A 15443-nucleotide genomic window follows, 5' to 3' on the forward strand; every position below is an offset into this window, starting at 1 on the left:
GGGTCATTTGGAGTCTCCAAGTGGCTTTTTTTGGGAAGCGCCTAGACATAAATTTAGATAAACATGTGTAAAACACTCATTTTCTAAGGTATTGTTATCAAATTTGAAACATTTTGCTTGGTAAGACTTTATTCTGTGATCCAAATGTATTTTCCAGCTAATAGCTCCCAGCTATAGTCATCTGCAGGCATCTGTTTACAAATAAAAATGTAGGCGGATTTTTTATTTTATTTTTCAGTGTGTTCAAAGTTCTATTACTCAATACCAATAAGACTTACAGTGATTCTGATCCTGTTGAGGAACACACCTCAGAGTGTCACCTTTCAAAAGAGACCAAAACCATGTATGTACTCCAAATGGTTCAAGAACAGCATGCAATTTACTTTGGGTATGCCTTTTTTAGGCGTTTTAGGCTAATTTTACGGGAACACTAAAGGGTTAAAGGTTATTAATGATGTTTTGCTAACCGTGGACTCTGGTAATGCTGCAGTTCTGGTGTTACTTGACCTTAGTGCAGCATTTGAAACCATAGACCGTAAAATTCTTATTGGACAACTTGAGCGATTGGTAGGGTTTCAAGGTGCTGTTTTAAAATGGTTTAAGTCCTATTTAACAAATAGAAGATTTTCAGTTGCCTTGGGTGAATTTACACCATCTTCGGCTCCTCTTACATGTGGGATTCCCCAAGGATCCATTTTGGGTCCTATTTTGTTTTCATTATATATGCTTCCAATTGGGTCTACTTTTAAAAAAACACAGCATATCATTTCACTGTTACGCTGATGACACACAAATATATATGCTAGTAAAGAAGGAAAGTAGCTCACTAGGGCCTCTTCTTGCTTATCTGAATGACCTGAAAACTTGGTTGGATTATATATTTTTTTGCATATGAATGAATCTAAAATAGAGATTATTTTGTTTGCACCCCCAAATACATATGGGTCCCCTAAGTTTGATTTAGGCCCTTTATCTATTCATTGCAAATCTATGGTTAAAAAATGTAAGGGTACTTTTTGATGAGTCGTTAAAATTTGACAAACAGATCAATGCTGTTGTCAGATCAGGCTTTTTTCAATTAAGAATACTGACAAAGATCAAGCCATTTTTGTCTTTTTATGATTTCGAGAGAGTGATGCATGCATTTGTGTCTTAATGTCTGGACTATTGTAATTCCCTGTATGTGGGGATTAGTCAATCCACTTTGTCTCGATTACAAATTGTCCAGAATGCTGCTGCAGGACTGCTGACAGGCTCTCGGAAACGGGACCATTACCCATTACCCCTATTTTCTCTACATTGGCTGCCAGTCCGTTATTGATTTTAAGATTTTGTTGTTTGTTTTAAAATTTTTAAATGGCCCTGCACCACCATAACTTTCAGATTTATTATAATCATACTCACCATCTAGATCACTTAGGTCCGCTGACCAGAAACTTTTGACTGTCCCTAGTGCAAAACGTAAATTACGGGGTGATCGTGCATTTTTAGTGATGGCTCCGAGACTCTGGAACAGTTTGCCGTTAAATATTAGAACAGCCTCTACACTGGGGTCTTTCAAATCTCTTTTGAAAACTCATCTTTTTTCACTGGCTTTTTTGTAGGTTTTTATTTAGTGATATTTTGTCATTTAATGTTGTGTGGTCAGATGTCTCTATGCTGTATAATATTGGTGTGTAATGTATGGTTTTTTGCTGTTTGCACGTTTAAAAGCTGTACAGCACATTGGTCAACTAACTGTTGTTTTTAATGGTGCTTTACAAATAAACTGCCTTTTTTAGGTTTTGATACCATATGAAAGCCGGGTTCAAACCCTTTCCAAAACTGTTTTTATTTTGTCCATAGCTTGAATGTAACAAAATGGCTATTTTGTTACATTCAGTTATGGCTATCTGAAGTTGGCTGATAGCTATGATTTTTTAGGAAAGGAATTTTGAGAAAAACAGTTTTAAAGTGAGGCAATGAAAATAGTATCGAAAAAGTATCACAATTAAAAGTCACTTTACTGTGGTAAAAGACTTATTTTAGTCACTATACATGATGTAAAAGATACAAAATGTCCCCAAGGACAACAGAACACTTACAAACATTTGAACATTAAGTTTATATATGTTCATAAAACATCACAGATTACAGCTTGTAGGCTCTCCAATTCTTCTCCTGGTCTACTCTGGACTTATTGCTGGACTTAATACATAACTAGACACAGATTGGGGTTGTAATTTGTACTTTTGTGTTCTAAACTTGTAGTTTTAGTTCATGCTGTCACCATTTGAACTAAATGAAAGTAATGCATAGCGATATGAAAATGGCCCTTTAGAACGAGAGCTGTCTGTCAGGAGTGCTATACTTCATCATTACACAAACAGACTAACGTTACCCTGTTTTCCGTTGTTTATCATGATGGGCATAGTCTGAACTTTTGATCAGCCCTTGCATGTTTAGATAGCACGAATATTGTACCTTGTAGTTTACATTTAGAAAAGCGAGCACAGCGCAACTGTTCGCGCACCTGTGCATACAGAATAACAGACTGTCATCGGACTCCTCCTCTTTAGTAACTTCATAATCCGATCCTTCATCTCTGGATGTGAAATAGTCCATTATAACATTGTTTAGGGCAGTGACATCACCAAGATTGAGCAGATTAAGATTTCGCACGCGAGTTTAAAATATTCTAGCTGAGCCCCCAGCATGAGTTTTTTTAGGCAACCGTTATTTTAGAATGTATCGCTTTACTGTTTCCATGGAGACACGTCATGTTTGTCACAATAGCGCTGTATGACACATGAATCGCTTTTATTTCGTTTTTCCCTTTTCAAAATATTCACAAACGTGTTCACTTTATTATGAAATATCTGATATTCCCATTCTCAAATACGTGTAAGTCAGGGCCGTCCTTAGTGGGGTGCAACTGGTGCGGTCGCACCAGGCCCAGTGCTTGAAGGGGCCCCGCGCGAACGGAAGCGATCACGAATGGACCGAGGGGGGCCCCGCTACCTACCTCGCACCGGGCCCCGCGTCAGCTAAGGACGGCCCTGGTGTAAGTAGATGTATTTGGTAGTTTAAACACCTTTATAATGTCCATGTTAGTTGATCTATAACGGGTGATGGGCGCCACCATGTTAGTTCGCACTGAATGCGCTGTGGGATTAACTGTGGGATTAACAACACGTAAATTCACCCTCTCCTTCCGAGAAGACATTAAAGTACATTTCCATTGAACTGGGAGAAGAGTAGACTAAACTTTATAGTTACCTACACAATGTATATGATATCAATAAAACATGTCATCAGATTATAATTGAATGGATTATTACCGCTTCCATTGACATCAGTGTGTATTTTACAAACTATAAATGTATTGTTTTGCTAGTACTTATGTGTACTTATGTGTATTTAGATGTCTGAAACCTAAAATAAGCACACTGAATAGAAGCGTTCAGCGTGTCCGTCTCTTGCTCAGCGCCAGGAAAAGCGTGAAAGCAGTTGATCACGTGACGCACTGAACGTTCTAATCACACTGGTGTGATCGTACGCTCCAAGGACCAGCCTAGAGTGATCACACTGGTGTGATCGTACGCGTTAACGGGTTAAATCTACAATCTGGCAGATTTGGGCCATCTTGCCAGGGACAGCACAGGACGCCTGCACATGAATGAATGAATGAATTAATTAATTAATGAAGGGAAATGCGCGATTGGGTTTTTACCGCTCATTTGTGCTCAATATCATGTCAGTGTGTAGGTCAATTAACCTGATCGGGACTTGGAGCACCTCTCTCGCTCAGACGCATAGCAACTACAGGTTAAGACTAGCCTAATATTCAGCCTACAATAACTACGCACATAACAAAGCCGTCTTTTTAGGAAAGTACCTGGGTGTCATGTCATATTTTTTAATACAACATATTTAAATACGACTGAATTTGTATTTAATGTGACCTCAATTCAATAACACATTGTAAGTTATGCTTTAATTTCAACAGTTATTGAAAAGTTGAAATGTTTATATGATCAAAGAACATGACAGACTTTAGTGTGCATTAAGCACTCTCAAAAAACTCCTATTATAATCAGCTGTCTACACTGTATGATGAATGAATCTATTACTTACATTGCACGTACATCTGCACTTTTTTGTTTATGATGAGTAAATTTGCCACGAGAGTGCAGAATGCAGCCGGCGAGCGAAGCACTGAGCAAAAATCTGATGTTTCAGTGATGACTAATCTGAACTCCTCTGATTGGCTACATAATCTCAACAGAATCATGTGTGATTGGTTATAATGCGCAATGCTGTAAAAATGCTGTAAAAAACCAAATATGAAGCAGCATGCACAGATCTAATGGTGCAACTGACACTTTTCATTTAATGTTCACTTTATTATACATAACAAAAGGAAAAAAAAAAGTGGGGAGATGTGCAAAAGATTACTCATCTCACTAAAATAGGCTAATATTATCACTTATGTTATGCTATTTTGCTTGCCCATTATTACACATAGTAAAACAAAATAATTTTTTTGTCCAAATTCAAAATGAAAAAAGTGCATTTTTTATGGCTTTTTTTTTTTTTCAATTTATTTGGCTGAATTTGTCAATTTATGTAAAACAAATTTCATTTAGAGGTGGCAGAAGGGTTCGCACACAAGCTAGAACTGCCACTGTGTGCCATTATTCTTCTGTATTATACAGAACTGACCGACAACTTCAGTGATTAAGAAACACTCTTGTGTGATTCAGTTGCAAAATAAAGTTTGTGTTTTTCAAGGCATTTTGTGACTTTTCTTAAATCATAAACAAAGTGCAAAACATTGACAAAATTTGATTTCTTGATGATTTGATATTTTATAATAGCGAATTAATTTCAAAATATAAAGCAAAAAGTAAAAATAAAAGACTAATAAGCTGCCATCTGCTGTTGTAGTGGTGATTTGATGTCTTTTTTTTATTTTTATTTTAAATAATTGTTTGTTTACCACAAAATGTATTTGGTTATGCCATTAAAAATAACATTTAAATAGGATAATTTTTAGAGCTATAAAGTGCTGTAAATAGTTGTGTTGTCACTGAAAAGTGCATGAATTTCTCTCTGAAAAGGTTGTACAAACCCTGAAATTAATGAGGTAATAACATTTGACTATTTCTGCCACAACACTATGGTATCCTGTAGTTAGTGTTACTTCTGGTTTTCTACATCAGCGCTGTTTGATCTGTTTATAACAGATAATTCTGTGCAGGATTCAAACGCTTCTCACTGGATCTCGCAGCAGTGTGCAGTAAAAGTGTCGCAAGATCAACATTGGTTCTGTTCTGAGCTCTGATCAGTTTGCACACGTTTGTGCTGTGCTCAGTTATTGGTCCGAGCTGATAAGCACACTGTTAGACATTTCAAAGGCTTTTTACACTGTTGCCAGTAAATTACTGTAAAAAAGCCAATTAATCAGTATACTACTGTAATTAATTCATTTTAACATATTTAATTAGATTTTATATTTTTTTATATAGAATTCATTTAATTTTTACCCTACATAGGTACTACTGGCATTCAATTAAAACAGACACAATAATTGCAAAATATCAAATTCTTTATTTAAAACATTGCATGTATAACACTTATAAATACAGTCTTCCAATACTGGAACAGTGCATCTTCATTTCTCCTGTCTTAGGACATTTTGCAGTGCATTATGTTGTATCATCTGGATTTATCCTAACAAAGAATCTTTAGGCAACAGAAACATAATGGGGAAAAAAGATAAGCAGCCAAAGAATACATAGCCATCTGCAAAACCCAGGTGCTGCTCCAAAACGTGGCCACCACCTTTGCTCACCATCCACTTTGTTAGTGACAGAAATGTCTTCTCTGAAAAACAAGTAGAAATGGCACACTTTTAAAAGGCAAACCCCATATAGAATACATAGTCTTTCTTGATACTTCGTTGCAGTTGCCTTTAAAACACAAATACAAAAAAATGCAGTAAATCTTGAATTCCATTAAAAATAATAAAGCACTTACTTGTTGAGGGCGGCGTCTCCTCCATTCAAACCCATATCCTCTCATCTGCTTCAATGGATGAAACTTCGCTCTCTCCATCAAAAAACACTTTTATTGTCCAGCCAATTTTGTTGTTATACATTGTTTAATAACTTCTTAGAACAAACGGGTTGTTTTTCGCGTTCTTTTTGATAGTTTTTGACCTCTAACCACCTCTTCCCCGTTATCTCTCATAGGGCGCTCTTTACGCACAGACGCACCAGTCTCTGTAATCCTTTACGCACGGACTCTGCGCACGATATATCAAACTCGCCCACTTAAATCACATATTATTCTGTTCAGAAGTTCATTGGCTATCAGAAACGACAGTCATTTGCAAACTCTGATGCAATTGGATCGGTCTACTGTCGATCAAAGAGAGGCGGCCTCATCCTACATTCTTGTCACCTCAAAGATGCAGCTATTGGTTCAAATAAGGTGTCAATCAAAAGGGCAGAGGTCACCGGCCATTTTGACATAGATTATTCCGTGTTGTTTACATGCAAACACAAGCTATACTTCAGAATGCGCAGAGGATTTGAGCGCTCTGTCGGCTAATCTGAAATGATACTACTACACTCCGTGGATGTTTATCAACATATAAATGTGTTATGGACTAAATATTTCACTGAATTGGATAGTCTGGACCCTTTACAGTGTAACTACACCATTTTTGTTGGAATGTAATGAACTAGTGGACTAACAAGAGGCTTCATAGGTGAGTTCCTTCAGTTTTGTTATTGTTTATTTGGTTGTTGTTGGTCTGACAAAGACACTGATTGTACCTGCTGTGTTGATTGTATCTTAAAATGCATGCAAGGTCAAAAAAACATTTTCATTGTCTTAAATATGCATTTATTTTTACCATATTTGCTCAACGACTCCCAAACGATTCGTTCAGTGATTTATTTTTCCAAACCCCTCCTTTGCGTGACGCTAATCTGCAGTGATTGGTCTGATGACCCAGTCTGTTGTGATTGGTCTACTGCGTGCAGCACATGTGAGAAATGGAATGCCCATCAAGTTTTCTCGGGTCTGCGCACGCAACAAGAGGGCGGGCATAAATATGCAAATGTTTCATGTTGACGTCAACATGAAACGGCTAAAGATTCATTTGAAAAACGACTCGTTTCAGTGACTCCGAGTTGACTCTTTCTTTTGAGAGATAAATTTATACACAGTGCACTTTCAGGTTTAAAACTTTGCAGGATGTTTTCATTCACTTAGAGCTGTGTTACATACTGCATGAAATGTAATTTTCAAAAATCCATAATAGGGGCACTTTAAATGCAAATGAGCTGCTGCTCCCCACCCTCTTTTGCAGAATAGGGTTGTGCCTTTACAGCTCCTACCTCAGAAACTCTGCTAAAAACATCTGTTTGGTTTTGATTATCATGTCTATCATGCTGAAACCATGTGTTTTAATGCCATATCAGTCTAAACTTCTGATATACAATTTTCTAAGTGCACACATCCATAGCACGCACACAAAGTGTGGCTGTCACACGGCATGTGAGTACTAAACTAAGTTCTTTTCATGTTGTGTTACACACTGCATGAAAGATAATTTTCAAAAATCCATCATTGGGGCACTTTAAAAGCTGAGATTCTGTACTGTGATGCTCCCTAAACCCAGACTTAAATACTTAAAAGAGAACTGCTTTCTCCAACACTTTTGAGAGAAAAGGCATTTTTGAAATAGGTCTATAACTGCAATACACTGTAGAGTCCAAATTAATGTTTTTAATTAGAGGCTGCACCACAGCATGTTTAACCCTCATGTGGTGTTCGGGTCCTTTTTGCCCCAAGAAAATGTTATTTTTCCCGAAAATACTAGTTAATGTTATCGCATTGGACTGAAATTTAGTGACTTTGTTCACAAAGGGTATAACTACTTCTAAAAAAAAAATTGATAATTTTCATACTTTTTTGGGTGAGATTTTTCACCTTGTGGTGTTCCTGTGCAAAAATGACCCGGCCTCAAAATGACCCGGCCATTTAGACTGGTTTTGTATTTATATTTGCATCTGATTAATTGTAGGCCTCATTTATCTGAGAGTAGGCACCTCATTTTTTGAGTGAAAAAAAGCATTATTTATGAATAATTTTCACAATATTAAATAAAAACTGAAGAAAATTTGCACTGTTTATCACACTAGTGTACTTTATTTGTTTAATCCGGGAGTTTGCTTTTAAATGCTTTTATTTTGTATAAAATGACACAAAGTCACAAATTAAGATATTTTTGATGAATTCTGAGAGCTCTTTGACCCTCTACGAGAATACATTTTGTACGCAAAGAAAACAAATAACGACTTTATTCAACAATTTGTCTGCTCCACGTCACCCTGGTGCCATTTTGGAGAATATCCACTGAACGCAAACTGCATATGCTACTCTGTGTCAGCTGTGTCACGCGGTTACATTGTTTTCATTAAAATCAAAGCGTAAACAACGTAGACATCGTATCCGCGTGACGCAGCTGACACAGAATAGCATACGCTGTTTACGTTCAGTGGATACTCTCCAAAATGGCACCAATGGTAACAATTTTATTAAAATTGTTGAATAAAGTCGTTATTTTTGTTTTCTTTTGCGCACAAAAAGTATTCTCGAAGCTTCGTAAAATTACGGTTGAACCCCTGATGTCACGGATTATTTTACCGATCTCCTTCCTACGTCTCTGGACCTTGATCGTAGTAATAACATTGCTGTCTATGGGAGGGTCAAAGAGCTCTCAGAATTCATAAAAAATATCTTAATTTGTGTTCCGAAGATGAACGGAGGTCTTACGGATTTGGAATGACATGAGGGTGAGTAATTAATGATTTTTGGGTGAAGTAACCCTTTAATGTGTTCTTTCTCGTATGCCACAATGTTCAGATTTGACAGGGAACAGCAAAAGTGTCACTTTTTGCCCCTTTACAGAAAATAAAAGCATTTCAAAATAAAGGTCCTTTTTTGTAATCTTTCCCATTCACTCTGAATGGCCAGTCATTTTTGACCGGGAACACCACAAGTGTGACTTTGTGCCATTTTGTATTTTGAGGCCGGGTCATTTTTGACCGGGAACACCACAAGTGTAGGGTTTGGAACAACCCCTCATACAAGGCAAATATTTATAATAGATAAAACACTAGGCCCAACTATAAAAAACCTGTTTGATTAGTTTTGAGGAACATTATCAAGTGGGGAGTCTGTTGGCTTTTAACTGTTCTACTATTTTTGCCAAGCCAGAGATTAAATTATCAAACACCACAGGGCAATATAGATGTACAGATGGATTAATAACAGCAGGAGGAATTTGAGATCTAATATTTTCAATCTTTGAAATTAAAAATCTCTTAAAATGTTCACAAGTTTCCACTGAAACATCAGGCCCAATCACATTAGGTGGATTAATAACAGAGTTAATAGTATTAAATAATACTCTAGGTCTATGACAGTTTCTCTCAATAATGTCAGAGAAATATTTTGCCTTCGCTGCTTTAACAGCACTTTGATATGTATGCAAGGACTCCCTTAACATTTCATTTGACACCTGGAGCCTGCCATTTACGCTCTGCTCTTCTGCAGATTTGTCTAAGTGCTCGTGTATTATCATTAAACCAGGGTTCTGCCTTAGATTTTACATGCCTCACCTTCAAGGGTGCAATAGCATCTAGAATAGTTGTACATACAGAATTAAAAGAACAAAACAGCGACTCTGAGTCCAAATAAGATGATGGGGTTTCAAAGGCAGAAACATTATGTTTATTCACAAATGCCACAGAAAAATCATTAATAACGCTAGAATTTATCATACGACACAGACGTGCACTAGAGCGTGATTTAGTAATCTGACAGGTTTACTAAAAAGGTAAAATTTCACCATGTGGTGGGTTTTCCTAGATCGCATCACATATTTTATCAACAACTTTTATTGTCTGCTAATTGTATTTGCATTAAGAAAATGTTTGCTTTTTGGGCTTTCTGTTTTAAATTTCTCAATAAAGCTTCTGAATTGAATTGAATTGAATTGAAAGCCTTTATTGTCATTGTATTTTTCTGCACACAATGAAATTAAGAGCACTGCTCCTGACTGGTGTAAGAAAACAAACATATAACCACAGACAATAAATAAGACTATAGACTATGTGCAGTACAATTATAAAAGTATATACAACAAGTCATAATATTGCACATTGAGTAATCTGAGTAAAGTGAGCATTGGCAGTACTGCACATTGACCTCTACATTGATATGAAACAGTAAGTATATACAAAAATTACAAACTGAAATGGGTTAAGTGGCATTAGTGACAAGTATCCACTTAGTACTGGTATTTCTGACACTTACGAGGCAAAGGGTTAAGAACGCTTATGCTTACCGTTCTTCTAAAAACAATAACTAGAAGTTGTTCTGACTCCTGCAGCTTTCTTTCCCTCTCTTAAGGTTGCCAGGTTTTCACAGCAAAACCCGTCCAATTGCTACTCAAAACTAGCCCAATCGCTTTTCAGGGGTTTTGACGTGCCCTGACATTTGTGCTTTTTTCAGTATCTTAACATATTAATGACTCTGTAATCAGCACAAACTGTGCTACAATAATACATAGGCAGCTGGCATCATGAATATAACCTACATGTTTGTGTTTTTGATAAAACATTTATGCGTGGTTAGTGAAAATGTTAAATTATGTTACTAAAATAAGGCCATAAAACTCATACAGAACATTTGTTCACAATACTTTTGAGAACTGGATGTGATAGACTAGAGTTTTAAAACCCATTAGCATCAAGTCTTGTCTGGTACCAAAACTGTATTAATAGTCTTCTATGAGCCTAGAAGATGACTGAGCAAAGCCAGAGAAGAGCAGAAGCAGGAGACGAAGTGATGATGATAAAAAGGAGCAACGTTTATTGAAAAATCTTAGTTGCATATGTTTCAGTGCTCAGACTTCATCTGACCAGCACAAATCCAAGTAGTGTTTTACCAAACACAATAACATCCCATAAACTTTGAGTTTCCATTAACATTCCCTCTTATCTCTTTTTGTCTCATTCAGACAAAACAGTTAATTAAACCTCACAATAATCAGATTAAGCAATGAAAATACATAAACAAGGAAAATAAGAAATAAAAATATAAAAACATAAAATAATAAATGAATAAATAGTCAAATAATAAAATGATATAAATGGTAAATGACAAAAAATAATCAAACAATAAATTACATAAATTATTACATAAAATCATTATACAAATAAATGATTATAAATTAATAAAAACAAGAAAATAAAAACAACACAAATGTATGGTTGCTCTCTTGATGCAACACACAGTTTGCATTTATGGATCCTCAGATCCTTCATGATGTTTATCAAACATATTTAATAGCTATCTCTATAGAAACATGAGATTTGTGCTTATAATATTTTAAAACTAATAATTTATGCCTGATGAAGGTCAGTGGACCGAAATGTTGCTTGTGCTTATAACAATAAATTGCAATATTTAGCAAGTACTGATAGTGATTGCATATTTGTATATTTTGGATTCGACCGTGTTGTTGGACTATTTTTCAGGTGTGCTGTGTTTGTGTTGATTGAAAACTAATAATTTTAAAAGCAGTGTACCTCATTCATGGAAAGATTCAGGGATTTATAAAATTACATAAAAATGATAAAAATTTTGTAATGCAATTGTCTACTTTCCGCTGTTATATCAGGGTTCATTTTTATGTCCTTTCACTTTTCTGTATTTTTTTAACAAGTTATTGACAAATGTACTGTTTTTAGTTTTTTTTTTACTTTTGTTTCAGAGTTGATTGAAGATAATGAGAAAGAAGAATTTAGTGAAGTTGAGGAGAAAAATCATGTCAAAAGTAGAGAAACCCCCAAACAGAAATATTTAAAGAAAAAAAGAGCCAAGAAATATTTCACCTGCACTCAGTGTGGAAAGAGTTTGACATGCAAACGTACTCTTGAGCTTCACATGAGAGTTCATACTGGAGAGAAACTGTTCACTTGTGATCTGTGCGGGAAGAGTTTCACACAATCATCAAACCTTATGAAACACATGAACATTCATACTGGAAAGAAACCGTACACATGTGATCAGTGCGGGAAGAGTTTCACACAAAAAGGAAACCTTTCAGCACACATGAGAGTGCATACTGGAGAGAAACCATTCACTTGTGATCAATGCGGGAAGAGTTTCACTCAATCATCAAACCTTAAGGGACACATGAACATCCACACTGGAGGGAAGCGGCACACATGTGATCAATGCGGCAAAACATTTTTGTGGTTTTCAGTCCTGAAGAAACACCTGAGAGTTCATACAAAGGAGAAGCCACATTCATGTTATTTATGTGGAAAGAGTTTTTCACGTCTAGAACATTTGAAAGTACATCAGAAAATACATACTGCTGTGAGAGAGTACATGTGCTTTGAGTGTAAAAAGACTTTTACTTTATCTGAACATTTGAAACGGCATGAGAGGATTCACTCTGGAGAAAAACCTTATAAGTGTTCACACTGTGAGAAGAGATTCATTCAGTCATCACATCTGAAAACACACGAGAGGATCCACACTGGAGAGAAACCGTGTTCACATTGAGTGTTCACATTGAGATAGGGCTGTGATAAATTAATTGATAAAGCAACTCCACACAAAAGTGGGTATCGGACAGAAACAGGGAAGAACAATAGGCGCGTTTCCATTACCCTTCAAATTGCGCAAATTGAAATTGCGAATTGAAATACGCCCAATGGAAACATGACAGTTTCTCAAAAAAACTCATATCTTGGAAAAAAAAAATTTTGACCCATACAATGTATTTTTGGGTATTGCGAAAAACAGTCACCGGTAGGGTTGCGCAGTATGACGGTATATATTTTTACCGTGGAATAAAATTTCTACAGTAACAGATTTTTTTATCGTGTATACCAAAAAATGCAAATAAGTGGGCGTGGTTATATCACGTGCAGCACGTGAGACTGAGACGCGGCAATTGTCAAAGAAACATGGAGAAAGACCAACGAACAGATCAGGAGGATCCACAAAGGATTACATTTTCTAAAGGGTTGTTAATAACGTGATATTGTCGGAACAAAGGTTCCGACAATAACAAAGGCAGTGCATCATCCGGCCGGACAGCTTAGAGGAGCGCACAGGGTCACAATGGAGGATGCATTATGAATCAAGCTTAACTCTTGTAGTGCAGGGTTGGGAGGATTACTTTTAAAATGTATTCAGTTACAGTTACAAATTACTTAAAGTATTCAGTAACGTAATCCAAGTACCACAATATAAAAGTAATGTAAAGTGATTACTCCAAGTTACATATGTAAATTATTCATAATAGTAAGTAAATAATAGTTAAGCCTGCATTTCAGCCCCGGCCCCGACTTTTTTACGCCCCTAGGGCCGGGCTTCGGGCCAATTTTCACGTCATAGTTCAGACGCGGGCTAGGCCTTGGTACTGTTTTAGGCTTCTCCTTATTTTTATATTTTCAAATAAATAAATTAGTGATAAAAAAAAAAAAATTGCCGCGCTGGTGGAAACAACACGAAACTGTGCTGCCGCGACTGTCAAGAGCGGCTCGACGGTGTTTAGTGTCCAGCAGCAGCGAGCGTGCCGGCAGCGCAGCTGAAGAGATCTGCGTTCAAATGCACGCAATAGGCTAAAGCTTGCCGCAAATCCCCAGCAAAAGTAATTACCATGAATGTGTCAGGGGAAAATAGAAAGGAGATATTTGAATTATTTACTAATAAACTAGTGTTTTCTGAGTTCTGTTGCAAGGATGAAGTTGCCGATCCTGACTCGCCATCTCCTCATTAGACGCGCCTTTACAGAGAAGTGCATCTTTACGGATTATGATTATAATGAAATAGTTTTTGTTTTCGATTTGTTTTATTTCGTTTAGTAATTTAAAGCTTTCTATAGATTAACATATAAACAGTTTTCGTAATATTTGAATTTTCCGGTGTATGCAATCTCATGCAGAATAGTGCATTGAAGTGAACGAGTTTCTTCTCATTAATAACGCGGACCGATCGAGCCTTTTTAAATAATGACGTCCCTCACTGTTATTACAACTCGTGTGTGCCCGCGCTTTAAAACACGCAACGCATGTTAATTTTGTTTAAATTTAATTTAATGTTTTAAACTGCAGACTTAATTGCGATTCAAAAATCACACTAAGAATATTGCAATTCGTAATTCATGTTGGTATATCGCGCAGCCCTAGACTGAACTGTGTAAGTGTGTGTGTCATTGAAAATGACAATTAAAATTTAGCTGCAGCCAAGTGACTTTTGTACGACCCACAGTTTGAAAACCCCTGGTTTAATAAACAATTAAACTGAATTTATATGCTTGACTGACAGTTTTATTGATCACTGAGAGAGCATTGACTTGGTATGATGATGGTTCAATATAAAAACGAAATTTAAAAAAATAGCTTATAGATGTAGCAAGCTTTGCCATGTTGCTGTAGCTTAGCTTGTTACATTTCCCAGGAGGATAGGTTCAGTGTAGTGAAGCTTCATTTAATGAAGAGTAACTGTGTAACTATGTTAACAATGTTAGCAAAAAGTAATGTTAGCTTAGCTCACTACATTTTCCAAGTAGCTTGCTCAACACTGCATTTAAGCATTTATGTAAGTGAAGGAGATGTCCTCCAAATTATATCTTTGAAGAGACCAGAGCCTTACAAATACAAATACAAACTCTTTGTAAATCATGCAGTAATCTTGCACCAGAAAGAGATTACTTTGTTCATAGTCATTTAAAGAGAAGTGAAAATGTTCATTGCATGTTTTCTGGCTGTAATTTCCAATCAAATGAATATGAAGAGTTAATTTGCAAAAACCAATAACTCCATTTAATTTTTCTTTTTTTTTTCTTTTCAAAAAAATCACGCTTTGTTATTGCGCATTCCAAGTAATATCAATCAAACTGCAGTTGGGTTGTTTTGATTAAGTAATAATAACTTAAACAAATACAGGTAATTTACAAAATTAAAGTTAAGTGAAAGTGTGTTTTTTTTTACACATAAAAAATGTGTTTTATAGCAAAAGCAGATAACTCCAACAGTCATTTTTTGGCAAAAGCAGATAACTCCAAATTTAATGTTTTAGTTAAAAAAAAAAAAACACTCGTTTAATCTTTGTAATCTCCTCAGATGACAATGTAGATGCCTGACAAACGTTGTTGTTGTTGTGATCATAAACTGTATGGATGTGATTACACGCAATACACACGGAGCTTTTCCCTCACCATTGTGACGCGCTGCTTTTGCAAGGTTCCGTGAAAACGTTTCAGCTTGTATTTTCCTTTTTCACCCTGAAGAAGATATCACAGGTTCATCAAGTTCGTCGAAATTATCCATCCTCGATCACTTTTAGTCAGCTTTGAC

At 36.1% G+C, this 15443-nt stretch overlaps 1 protein-coding gene across 1 annotated transcript in view; it reads left to right on the forward strand.

Moving 5' to 3' along the window:
* Positions 1–11932: 11932 nt before the first annotated feature.
* LOC107701871 (zinc finger protein 678-like) overlaps positions 11933–15443 on the forward strand; it is a 23154-nt gene continuing 19643 nt past the window's right edge. The window contains exon 1 of the mRNA XM_016504011.1: positions 11933–11980. The gene's annotated coding sequence lies outside the window, so the exon portion shown is untranslated. The remainder of the gene's footprint in view (positions 11981–15443) is intronic.

The sequence above is a fragment of the Sinocyclocheilus anshuiensis genome, unplaced genomic scaffold (assembly GCF_001515605.1).
Source record: "Sinocyclocheilus anshuiensis isolate Anshui unplaced genomic scaffold, SAMN03320099.WGS_v1.1 scaffold430, whole genome shotgun sequence".
NCBI classification, from domain to species: Eukaryota; Metazoa; Chordata; class Actinopteri; order Cypriniformes; family Cyprinidae; genus Sinocyclocheilus; species Sinocyclocheilus anshuiensis.